The sequence below is a fragment of the Falco naumanni genome, chromosome 3, assembly GCF_017639655.2.
Source record: "Falco naumanni isolate bFalNau1 chromosome 3, bFalNau1.pat, whole genome shotgun sequence".
NCBI classification, from domain to species: domain Eukaryota; kingdom Metazoa; phylum Chordata; class Aves; order Falconiformes; family Falconidae; genus Falco; species Falco naumanni.
The window spans coordinates 82,435,267-82,448,424 of NC_054056.1; the positions used below are offsets into that span (position 1 = coordinate 82,435,267).

General features: G+C 43.9%; 1 protein-coding gene across 2 annotated transcripts in view; it reads left to right on the plus strand.

Annotated features, from left to right (window-relative positions):
- The first annotated feature begins 2,893 nt into the window (after window positions 1-2,893).
- The window catches only part of HNF4G (hepatocyte nuclear factor 4 gamma), a 58,468-nt gene continuing 48,203 nt past the window's right edge, over window positions 2,894-13,158 (plus strand). For both annotated transcript variants that reach the window (XM_040586853.1, XM_040586855.1), the window contains exon 1: window positions 2,894-3,127. The gene's annotated coding sequence lies outside the window, so the exon portion shown is untranslated. The remainder of the gene's footprint in view (window positions 3,128-13,158) is intronic.

The following is a 13,158-nucleotide window of genomic DNA, read 5'->3' on the forward strand; positions in this document are numbered from 1 at the left end:
AGCAGGTCGGGGAAGGGCAGACGCCCGCCGAGGTGGCCGCTACTCGCCCTGCGGGAGCGTACCTCGCTCGCACGGCGGGGACGAGGGGGCTGAACCTAGCAAGTGTCTGCGGCCACAGCCGGAGGCTGCCAAGTGCTTAGAGGGGCTTCTCCAAATTGGCACAGAAAGTATACTGCCTGGGACTTCCCCCTTGAGGTCAACGCCCGAAAATATTCGTTATCTCCGCTGCAAAAGGCTACGTGGATTTCCTCCCCTCCCAGCCTTGCCTCCCGGGATGTAGTTAGGCAGAGATGTGGTGAGCGAAAGGGGCATCTCCTGCCCCTGACGACCCAGCTGGTGCTGTCGGGGATCCCGGGAAGAGCGTCCCCGCCGCTGCCCGAGTGCCTCGGTGCTCCATCCTCAACAGGGGGTGGGTGGGGGGAGGTTGGGGCAGGACTGGAGGTGGCGGGAGACCCCACCCTGGGGGGAAGCGGGAAGGGCTCCCGGCCGCCGGCGCCGGGGCAATTCACAGCTACTGCGGCTCTTTGGGCGGTCGCATGATTTCATCGTGGAGGTGACACGTGAAAATGCTGCTTCAGAGGTAGCACTGGCGGCGAGGTGACCGTCAAGGGACTCTATGCTGCCCCCCACTCTTCCTCAAAAATGTTGTTGATAACTAAAAGAGGCAACCACTTCATAAAAACCATTTAAGGAAACGCTGAAGTCGAAATGAAAACCACTAGTTACATTAAGGTTAAATCAAACGTGGCCTTATGTGATGAGAAATACGCGCAAATATTCCCCGCACAGGAAAGTAATTCCATTCACTATTCTGCAAGCTATTTGCTTTTGGCACGAAGCAGTACCTTTCCCGAGAAAGAATAATAAGAACGTTTGTATACGCCGAAGTGACTGGAATCAAAACGTCCTGAGCGCTCCCCCCACCCCCCGCCCCCGCCCGTGAAATCGGCCCGCATCCAGATGCAAGTGTAGAAATACAGTTGCTACAGATGACCACATGGCTTTAGCATGTTAACTTTAATTAAGACAGCAAAGGAACTCCTAGCAATCCTCTATATTCATCTAAGAAAAGTGGTTATTAGCCCACGGCGTATGGCTAAGAATCTCAGAAGAGAGGTAAGAAACAACCCTGATGTAAGTGACAGTCACTTTTTAAACGGGCTATTTGCGCCTGCGGATGGCTCCGAGGCGCGCTGTAGCCAGCAGCAGTAACGTTTATTTCATTGTCAGTGCTGCCCTTGCCTGCAGTATTTTATCTACGGCAGGAGATGGGCAAGAACTCCTCAGGAAAAAGTCTTCCTCAGCGACTTTTATTGGCCTTTTAAAAACCACCTTTGAAATAACACCGGAGGACTTTGGATGTATTTACACTTTCCTTGCGGCTATCTGGGCAATTATTTCCAGTGATTATTAATGTTTCGTAATGGGGGGCTGGTGGTGGTGGGGGGGGAATTGTCAAGCAAAAATCCCTTTGTTCCCTCCAAAGGACAATCGAAAGCGCCTAGAAATTGGATGCAGAATTTCCACGGGCAAACTCTAGAAATGAGGAATCGGCCAGCTTAACGAGATACAACAGCATGGCGAGGTACCATCGGTAAGAAAGTAGAGGAAACTCGCTGATCTCCTCACTGGGGAAACCATCAATCACCGGCCGCTTTCAGAGGCTGGAGGAAGAGAACATTTTTCATATTTTTTTTCCAATCTCCTTCCTGTGTAGAGCCCGCGTAGTCCCTCTCCTGCGAGAGTGCCGTTAAATCACTGACACGGGTGTGCAGTTAGGGGAACCAGGCGCGGTCACGCATCCACGGCAAGGCAGTCCCTTTCCACGGGGACTTTCGTCATTCCTAGATGGGGACTTCTGCCAAATATCCTCCTCTCACGCCGCCAGGGAGCGTCCCCCCCGAACCAGCCCCCCCACCCCCCTCCCCCCACCCCCCCACCCCCCCGTGATACCTGGAGTGACAAGACACCACCTTCACTGCCTTGAATTATTTCCTTTCTTCCTGATGCCTTTGTGGGTGTGAGCTGGTGATATCATAGGCAAGGCGTTAATTATTGTTTCGAGTCTGTGAATGTTCAGTGTCGGAGGACAATGACAATTATTATTTTATAAATATTTCCTTGTGTCACGACCTTCCCGGTGGGCCGGGAGCGGCCGACGAAACGTGTTTAGTGCAGGGAGCCCAGAGTTTGCAGTGGGTCCCCATGTTTGGTCCCGTTTCTTTAGATAACCAGGCGCCCAAATAAAAAGAGGGAAGGGTCCCACCCAGGGGGGTCCCACCTCCCCACCCCCCTCGACAGCTGCAGTGGAGCAAAGGGAGCGACCCTCGGTGGGGAACCCTCGAGGTTTGGGCGCCCGCAGATCTGTGGCTACCAAACACCGCGGAGAGCTGAGGGCTGCCTGTCGGGGGACAGCGGGGACGGTCCCGCGGCCGGGGGTCACCGGTCTCTGCGGCCTTGCGGGGCTGCCGGGCTCTCCCCCCGGGGGCAGAGCAGGGCGGGCCGGGGGTTTACTTCCCCGCCCGCAGCGCAGAGGCGGCGGTAGCCCGGCGTGCTGCAGCCGAGGGACCGGGCGCTCCGTGGCCCGGCGGCCGGGGGGCGCTGCCGTCGAGCCAGCCGGGGGGCACCGGGGCTGGGGGGGACACCAAGCCCCGCCGCAACACCGCGGCTGCCGCCAACCGCAGCCCAACGGGGCCGGGCCGGGCCGGGAGCGCCGGGCCCGCCCGCCGGCGGGGCGCGGGCTGCGCACAGGGCCAGTCGTTGTCGGCGGCAGCAGCTTTCATTTTTCATTGAGGCTGCTGCTGGTTACTGTTTAACATCCCCACCCACGTTTCAGTTTGTTTAGTAAATCGATCTGATGCTTGGGCTGAGGCTGCTGCCCTGTCGCCATTGAGCAAAGTTAATTCCCCCCCTCCACCCACCTCCCCACACACTCTCTCCTCCTCCTCCTCCTTCCCGCTACAGCATATGGTAGAGACGGTACCGGCCACACCAACAAGTCACGCAGCCCAGCGCCGGGACGCCCGCGGGGAGCCGGGGGGTGCGGGGAGGCAGGAGGCCCGGGGGATGCCGCCGCCCTGAGCTGCGACCGCGCCGCCGGAGGCCGAGGGACGGGGCGGCCCCGCCGGTAAGTTCCCCGGGGCTGGCGGCGCCGGCGGCCGCCAAGTGACACAGCCCCGCGCACCGGGGGGAGATAACCCGGCTCGTGGCGAAACGGACAACAGCCGGTGCGGGGGGCGAGATTTCATTTCATACAATTGTTTTTAAAGTAGATCCTTATTTATTTTTGTAAGGCGCCTGGTCACGTGTCCCTGCTGTCGGCGGCCGGGGCGCACCGGAGAGACGCGCTACGCGGGCAGGGCCCCGCGCGCCGGGGCGGGGTGTGCGTGTGTCCCCAGCGGAGCCTGGCGCCCCCCACACCCGCAGCGCCCCGCGGGCCGCCCCTGCCCGGCGGCCGGCCGCGCTGCTCCTGGGGCTGTGCTGGCATCTGCGACTCCCCAGCATTCGCAGTCCCAGCTTTGCAGCGGGTTTAGGAAGATTTGCAACAGGCTTGTTGGTTTTGGCTCCCTTATTTATCTCTCCGGCCCGCCCTCACGGTCACCTGTGCAGCAGATGGGTTTGTTATGGTAGGGCTGCGCCTGGTAATAGCGCTTGGCCGGTGCTGAGCGCCATGGTAGAGAATCCCGATGTACTTCCCTTGGGGAAAAAACAATTACAAAAGAGAACTTCAAACATGAAACGGGTAAAGCAAGCCAAGGATGAGTTTTGCATGCGGATCCAGCAGTGTTTGCAGTGCTTTTACAGTGTTGCAGGTGCACGGTTTACGGGGTATATTTGATGGAAGCCAACTTTCAGATGTCGCACCTGCGAGTCGCACATCTGTTTCTGTACACTGTAATGGGAGATAACAGTCAAACATTTTCTGAAGTAGACAGTAGGTTGCAATGATAACAGTATTGTAAAGGGACTTTTCACGTTTACAACGGTGAATGCTATTCCACAGTAAACTGGCGATGTTAAATTGGACCTTCCTTTGTGTAGGCCTTTTCCTGTATGGTGCTGCACATACTTTGATGAGCCTGTGGTTTCTCATCCATGTTACAAAGTCAGTAGAGTAGTTTAACATCTCTGTTAATTGGTGCAGAGTTTGTTAAAACTGAGTTAGCAAATAAGATTCCCTATGCTACACAGCTTTCAAAGTCCCCAGGTCTCTTATGTGCTGAAGGAAACTATAAAGTGCTATGTAATTCTCCATGTTCCATAAGAACAGAAATTCTTACAACTTACGTAGGAGGCATATGAAACGTCTATATACATGCAGGTGATTTTCAAATATTACAAACACTATTTTGGTCATTTCCTTCTTTTTCCTTTTTATAGTCATATGATAAGGAGAAGAGGGACAAAATGCTCAGTGGTAACTCAGTTTATACTTCTCATTAATCTTCAGTCTCTGAAGCACTGAGAGGAAAAACAGAATGTTAGAAGAGTGCTATTTCCATTGCCCAGTACTTGGCGCCCAGTCTCTCTCTCTCTCTTACTGAAGCGCACCAGACTGCCTAAGGTTCACTTCATACATACATTTAAAAAAAAATAAAATCAGGTGTAGGACAAGATCAGGATGCTGTTATCTTGTTCATGGTGTTACCTTGGATTTTAGCAGCTCATGCACTTGGACTCATTTCCCAAAACAGAAACTTTGTGTTTCCTTAGCACAAAGCATAACTTTCTCAGCAGCTTATCTCAGATATATCTGAGATATCAGTTTATCTCTTATAGCTTGAGGAACATCTCTTATTTCATAATTTTGTACTCAGTAGCAGTAGTGTAAAACTGGAGCAATCCAGGGGTCCAGTTTCCATTTCCAGTACAGCTATTGTAATTACTCTTTGGCAGTGTATTGGGAAAAGCTTCCGCTGTTGTTGAGCTACCACTGCCCTCTGCCCTGCCTCCCATGAGGGAAGAGCCTAAGAGGTACAAGGAAAATGAGATTCCTGTGGCCTGTCTATAATAGCCAGTTCCTTGGATGGCCAAGTGATGTTTACAGCTAATCTGTGCACATCATTAAATCATCTCTAGGGCAATTCCCTAACAAAAGTGTTCTAGTATAAACACAACTTTACCATTCCCCTTCCTTGAGATATAGCCTAGTATTGCTTGGCCAAATCTGAATCTCTGAATCAAATCCTGTTTGATCCTACTGAGTTAACCAAACAGCTGCAGTAGTGCAAGAACAGAACTCGGTCATTGTGCTTGACATGGCTCCTGTTTCAAACTTTGTGGCAGAATTTATATCACGTGCATGTGGACTCCAGTACTACAAGAGGTTGGTGGTATTGTCTCTCCAAGCTCTTCATGACTGGGGTGGAAAAATGGGGACCAGCGCATCATCAGTGTTACCTGCAACTCTGGATCGCGTACATCAATTTCCACTGGCTACAAGAAACAAAACATTACTTTAAACAATACTAATTCTTCTTCACAGGTCATTAATTGAAAGAGGCTTTCTGAAAAAAATTCAAAACTAGTCATGTGGTAACCCACATGATAGAAAAAAAAATCAACTTTTTGTCTGTTTTTGTTTATTTGGTAATTGAGTCTATAACAAAACAATAATAATTCACAACTGATTTAAGACTGCATCGTTGGTATGTGGGAATTCTGAGCTGAGCAGATTGTCCTTTTACATCCTTTTACTACATCCTTTTACATGTCAAGTAGCAGGGGCAAGGTACTCCATTTATGAATTGATAGACGGACCCTTTCAATGTGGACATCTCTCTGCCTCACTTCTCAATGATTTCAAAGTTCTGTCTCTTGCTTGTGAGCTTTGAAATGTCCTCTGATTTATTTATTTTCATTTTTTATTTAATGAAGTGGTTCAGCTGTTCAGATGTCTTCCATTTCTGTGTTTAAAAATTAATATTAAGCCTGAAAGTTAGTTTGATTTGCCTATGATGGGTGAGGTTTATATAAGGCATATAATATTAGACAATTACATTATTCTGGTAATGTAGACTTGTAACGTAGTCTGCTTTAGAATATAGAGGAAGGTTTTATTTCTGTGGTAAATAGTTACCTGTTGTACATAGTAACATGCTCTGTGATATAATTTAATTTCTCAGTTAAAGTATCACTGCAACATAAGTAACATAAGGTTGCGGGAAGGCCTGGCTTTTAGGTTTTAATGTATGTTACTGAATGATGCATTATATAACATATCATGATAAGAAAAGGCATTTCTAAGAGATTAAGGTGTTTGAATGTCTTGCAACAGCTTTGATTGGATCCAATATTTTTAATTTCAAATTTTCAGTTTTAAAACAGCACACCCTAAGAATCAGGTCAGAATGCTGTGTGTAATGTCAGAGATGAGATCTATCAAACTGAAAGGCTCCAACAACATTTTCAAACCTTTCTCAATTGTCAATTTAAGTTAATTGAAAATGAAAGGTCTCGCTTTCAGGATTGGGCCATTTAAATAGAAGCCTGCTGCTTTCATTTTGTAGAAGGGCAATCTCCCTCCACATACGTGTTTTTAAAAGGTTCATTCATAATTCTCCCTTCACACTTCTATTGAAAATGACAGAATTCATTATTTTGAGTTCTTGAACTATTTTTCTGCAACTTGGGTGATGAATTGTGCGAGATCTAGCTCATAACGTGGCATGGCAACACGCAAGATTTAAAATTCTCAAGGCTCGATTTGTCTCTGGCACTCGGCTGGCAGGGGTGCAGGAAGCCTACATGTGAATCTTCTGCCTCTGATGAGTAGGAGTTTGGGATTTTTTTATTTAATACTGACTAGCAAAAAGACTCGCACCCTTGCTTGGTAATTCACTAGAGGTATCCAGGCAACAAGGACATACATTACAGTCGGCAGTATACAAGGTGCTGCATGAATTTTCCTTGTTTCCTGTTTATCTGGGAAGCCAACTGCAATAGACCTGTACGAGTAGTGCTGTTTCCACTGTCTACCCTTAGCATGGAAAAGTTTGCCCCTGGACTTCTGGGTCTTGATCTGTATTTAGTTCTCTGATTCTCTGACAGAGGAGTATTTTTTGATGTGTATGTACCTGCCCGAACACAGGGATTCGGCTCAGGTGGGAGAGGGGGATTGAGCCTCCAAGAAATGACAGATACGACTCTGCTTGCAGTTCATCGTGCATCTATGGCGATGTTGCAGCGAGCATCCTCTCGTCAAGAATCGTTTTTGTATGAGGTTGCTAGGCTACACCAGCCTTGTTTGTACCTGTCTGAGACAGTGGCAATTTCCATCAATAACCAGTTGCTTGCTAACCAAAATAGGCCTCACTGGCAGAAAGTTGTGCAGATTTGAATTTCCCTTTTTCTTTGTTAAATAAGACATTTCTTCATTAACTGCTGATATGTTAAGTATCAGCACTGAGCACTGAGTGGCATCAGTTCATACTCTCAGAGCTGGTCCAGATGCTTGAAGATTGCTTACTGCAACCACCATGTGGCCTCATGTATCTCAGGAGCTTTTTGTGTCTCCTGCAGCTACACAGTTTCTTTTTTCCAGATTGATGACTAAGATGAGAAAGATGATCCTTATCGATAACCACCTGTTTCAGAATCACATCCCAAAGTGTCTTGCAGACAGTATCTTTTGCTGTGCCCTTCAGGGTATTAATATTTATTCCTTTTGCAAGGAAATGTCAGACTGACTACATTAGCAGGTGAAATTCTCTCAGTAGAGGTCTAGACACTACTCGGAGAATTAAGATGATGACCACGCTGCGATTGCACATTAATACATGCTCACTGTCCTCTCTCTGCACCTGACAGATGTAGTCAGTGTTGGCTTTTACCTGCTTTTGTAATTCCAAGGGTAAAATTATAATTTTGGAAATTGATAGGATTTTGTTCACCAAATTGCTAAATACCTCACCCGTTTACTACTTCCTTGCTCCCAACTGCTAAACAAGTTGAAAACAGTCTTTTCTGCTGGACTCTTTGGTAGCCATGCAGTGACCCTGTTGAATGGGATACTGATCCTGTACATTGATGGTTGTGTATGGTTTCTGGGCTGTTACCTTTTGATCCGTGTTTCTTCTTTTGTCCTCACAAAAACGGAAGTAGGCTTTTTACTTATGAACAGTGAAAGCAATGCATAGCTTTTACTGCTAGTTCTGATTTTGCTGGTAGATGCTACCTACATAATAGGCATGTATTATCCTTACTAAATATCTTTCTTGCCTTTTGGGAGAACACTGATATTCCTGGCTTCAGTGTCCGAATTCAAAATTATTTGCATTTTTAAAGAGGCTTTAATGTCTTCTAAGCATCTTGTCTCAGTTCGTGTTTTACAATGTTTTACCCTATATTATTGCTTTTAACTGTCTTTTTTCCCATTTTATCTGACTGACTGAGCTTCAGTGACTTTATATTAGTATTAAACATGTAATTTTAATGAGTAGTTTAGGGACACTTAGAGACAATGGGTTTTAATTTACTTCAGTTTTCAAGTGCCAGAACTTGGTCTGACATAAGTTTAAGGCAGAAATTTAGATTTGGTCATAGTAATATGAATAACTTTGGCCATGACAGTAAGAGGGGGAAAAATGCAAAGGAAGGCATGCGGTGTTAATAGGAGATTTATCCTGATATGTTTCAGTTCAGAATCTTCTAGATAAATTACAGGAATACAGACTAGTCCCTTCAAGGGTTTGGTGTTGACAGCCAAGCTTGCCTGGAAAACGAGGTCATTATACATTATATCAAAGACAAAACACTCTCTGAAAAAAAAAAAAAAAATCTTCCACTGGAATGTCCCCAAAGAGCAAAAAGTAGCTTCAGGTGTAGGGGGAAGAAGTTTGAGTTGTAAAAATGTAAAATGCATTAAGCTAATTGCAGGTGTATTAGGCTAAGCCCTATTAAGAGTGGAGTTTGTTGGTTGGTTATGGCTTTTTCGGTTTAAAGTGAGCCAAGATGAAAAGAACTTATCTCAAATAAAACGTTCTTTACAGGGTCTGTATCTCGTTAACTACTGTTATTTGGCATTGAGAGTAAAACATATGTGGGATGAACCAGAGCCCCAAATCCCAGGAATTTACAACCCATACTACTTTTAAAAATGTAGGTGCATTCTGTGCTGCACAGAACTCAAGTCTGGTTTGAGCTTTTGGGTTAATTTTGTGTCCCTCTCCTCAGCCAAATTTTTCAGGTTTCAGCCAGGTACTCTTGTTTGCCGTTAAGGAAGAGCAGAGTACAAGTTCCCTGACACAGACCGATGCATTTCACTTCCGTTCTCAGGCTGAGCCAAAACAGAGGCAGCTTAAGGCACTAGCACCTCCTGCTTGTCCACTTAACTTCCCACCTCTCCTGAAGGTCATTGTCCCCATAAAAAAGGTGCCTAGATTAATACATAGCCTTGTCTGCAGTTGAGACAGTTGTTTAAATTGCCAAATACAGGGGCACTTGCATTGATATAGTGGATGTTGAACTTCCATGGCTGAGGTCTGGGTGCATGTCCCTCTCAGCTGTACCCACTGAAAGGAATGGTCAGTTCTGAGGAGAGCTGAGGCTGAAGTTCTAGAGTATTGCAGCCAAGACCTCAACAAACTGTTTTGTCAACAAAATCATTCATTTCTTTTCCTGCCAAAAAGAATGAACTGACTTGGTGGATATATAACAGTAGGGATATTTGCCTGCTTGAAAATTCACTGAGGGAAACTAATTCCTTATGTTTAACATCTTGTTGATTTGTGGTACATAGGAGAATGAACATCTCCACTATAGTAATCTTTCCAATAGGAAGTCTATAAAGACCTTTTTAATAACAGAGCAAAAAGGAAAATTTCAATTAGTAGGCTTACATTTCAAGGGCAAGGAAATGTTAAGCAGTTTGCAGGCTCTGCCTGAGGAAGGGATTGAAATTTTAACAGAAATTTTACCATGAATTTTGTTAGTACAGAACTTAATACTGGGGTTTTTATCTTATTTTAATCCAATAGGTCAAGTAATTTATTTCCCAAGATGTATTTGAAGCTGGAAGAGGATAGAAAATGAAAAACACTCCCAATGATCATTCCCAAGTTTCTATGGTACCAGAGAACATAAATGAGCATTCTGAAATTAAGATACATGTATGAATTGCAAAAACCTTGGCAGGTAGAAAATGAGCACAGCTTTGAACAGCCTGAAGAACATATATATGAGATTGCAGCAAACTTTTTAACCCATTATGGTCTCCTTTGGCATCTAGTAGCCTTGAATTTGTAAGGCAGAGCTCTTGCTTTTCGTAAGAGGATGAAAAGCAGCATGGTAGAGCAGTTCAAGCCAACAAGATGCTTGTTAAACCTCAGCTGTATGGGGAAGGTCATGAAGGAAAAACTCTTCTGGTACCAGGAGTATTTAATTAGTTGGGAAAAGTAACATAGTTAAATAGATGTAGAGAAGATGCAGTTTAGAACTAAACACACTATAAGCCCCAGAAAGACAGCGTGCCCTAGGAAGTCACTGTGAAAACACCTTCTTTGTTTGCCTTGTCTGGAAATTTTAGGTGATCCAAGTAATAGATTTCCATTTTTTGATTTAAGATCTCTGTTCTACCTCAGACCAGTACAACTGGAAGCAGAAAATTGGGGGAGCCCTGGCACCAACCCACTAATGTTTCAGAAATCTTGCAAATGGATTGCATGGTACACTTCTCTGCTAAGGATACATGTGCCCACCACAAATGCAGCATGTGATCCTGAGAAATCAAAGGTGCTCCATTGCTCTTGGCTAAATAAAGAATTCAACATGTCCTGTAATCCTTGATAAGGCAAGTTAATTTTTTCAGATACCAAGAAAAATCTGTGCCATGCCAAGTGTCTGCTGTTTGCAGGAATCCCTTTCAGCTGAGATGCTTTCCATACACAGCTTGGATTTGGTGTGCTAAAGAACACAAACATCCTCACCTTTCTCTATGTCCTGCTCCTAATAGCACTGAGTTCAGAATTCTAACCCATTTTGGGTCAGACCCAATGCTGACTATTTGAGATGACACTGACCCTAGAGTCAGTGTAGTTACATTAGAACTGCAAGATGAGCTTGTGTACATACAAGGATATCTTCTTTCTGGGAACAGTGGGAGCTACTTATAGCGTATTTCAAGCTTTAGATACAGCATGTGGATACTACATCTGTGAATCATCTGCAAGTCTGCAAGTTGCTTGCCTTCTTGCCCTGATACAAAACATTTAATGCTGTTATTAGTATGTGACATAGTTAGATTCCTGTTTAAAATCAATAACCTTCCCATAAAGCAAGCCTTACATCCTTTTCTAAATTAATTTAGAATCATTTTCTATGCCTCATTAGCCTTGTAATTTAAGAAAGAATAAAAGAAAAAGAAAACAAACCAGCCACCTAATATTAAACAGTGTATGTAATTTAATTTTTCCAACCAAAGGGGATGTTTATGACACTAAATATATCTGCTAGTCTATAAATACTTGTGTTTGTAGTTGAACAGATCAGTGGTTCTCAAACTGCGGTCCGTGAGAGACTTAGTGATCATACATGTTGTGCTGTATGCTGCCACTGTTACCTTTCTTTCATCTGCTACCTTGCTTTCCTGGAAACTAAATGTACCAGGTTAAATGCATTCCTAAATATTCTGTGCAATCGTGGACTAGAAAGTGGATGCTCAACGTGAATAAATATAGAAATTGTTTTAAAAATAGGCCCTATCCTTAAGCAGTCGACATTTAAAGCAAAAGGTGTTGAGTTCCTGAAAAAAAGACACCATACGAGAGAAGAATATTGTTGACTTTTATATAATACTTACAGTGAGTGTTTTGGAAGTTCTTTGAGCAGATTATAGTGCGAGAAAGGGTCACTTACTTTTATGCATAGTTGGCAACCTATGTTGGCAATCCTGAATCTTCTCAATTCCTTGCAGTAACCCTGTGGGGATTACGCCAAATAAAATAAATGGGATGGGATTGATGATGACCTACAGAAAAATGTGAAGATAGGAATTATTTGAATTAGAAAAATATTGAATGTCATATGTAATGAATGTGTGAAGAAATAAGATTTGCTATGCTTATAAGTACAGTGACATCTACTTTTTCATGCAGTAAAATGTGAAACAATACCAAAGCAGACGCAGCTATAGTAGACACAGTTGTAAGAAAAAACAAAGCCCTTAACAGCTTCTTTATTAAACAATTCTTACTTTTTATAGAGTAGATATACTTTAAATAGGTATAGGTAATTATATTTTTTCCAACATACAGTCAGTGTTTAGGAATTTTAGATTAAGCTTATTTAATTTTTTTAAGAATAATCTCCACCAAAATAAAGCCAAAAGCAATAAATACTTCAGTGGTTTGTTTTTTGAAATAGATCTTCAAAAGAATATTTAAAATTAAAGTGCAAAATTAAAAAAAAAAAATTGAATACATGTTTAACTAGTCTTTATCTTGATCAACACATTTTTCAGTTTCTAAGAACTTCACTTAGAACACCTTGGAATGATGTCCCACATGGAAGAACCTTATCTGTAGACTATTACTTCAATTAAAAAAAAAAAAAAAAGGTTTAATAAGCTATGTTATTATGGAATTAGTTGTAATGAAGGAAAGAATCCCACACATTTTAAATTCCCTGAGCAATTTCTTGATGCCTAATGATGCCTGTTGATCGAGCCTTGATGCCTGTTCTGTGTTGATATCTATGTCCAAACAGCTAATTTCAGACTTCCTGTGTGTGTCTCTAAAGAACAACTATGCAAATTTTTATTTAAGTAAAATTGTGTTTGACCTATATGAAGGTAAAACTTGACTTTTCCCATTGCATATCTTTTCTCCCATTTTTAGTATAGCTGTCCATTTTCATCATAATTGCCTTGCCCTAGCTGAATCAAGGTGTGTGCAAGTTACTTATAGATATTAGCATTAATAAGTAAGAATAGTGTGCAAAGGTCTTTTTTTCTGTAGAAAGGCAGATCATACATGCCTGGGTTTTGTGTGTGTGTGTGTTTGGGAGTTTGTTTTTTTTTCCTTTTTTCTTTCGTTTTGTTTGTCTTTTGGGTAATCCACCAGCTTTTGCTAAAGGCACAAGGAGAACAGCTGGCTCTGTATTGAATAGAGTTGGTTGGTGGGCAGTTACAGCATGAAAAAATGTGGCATACCACATTCTTCT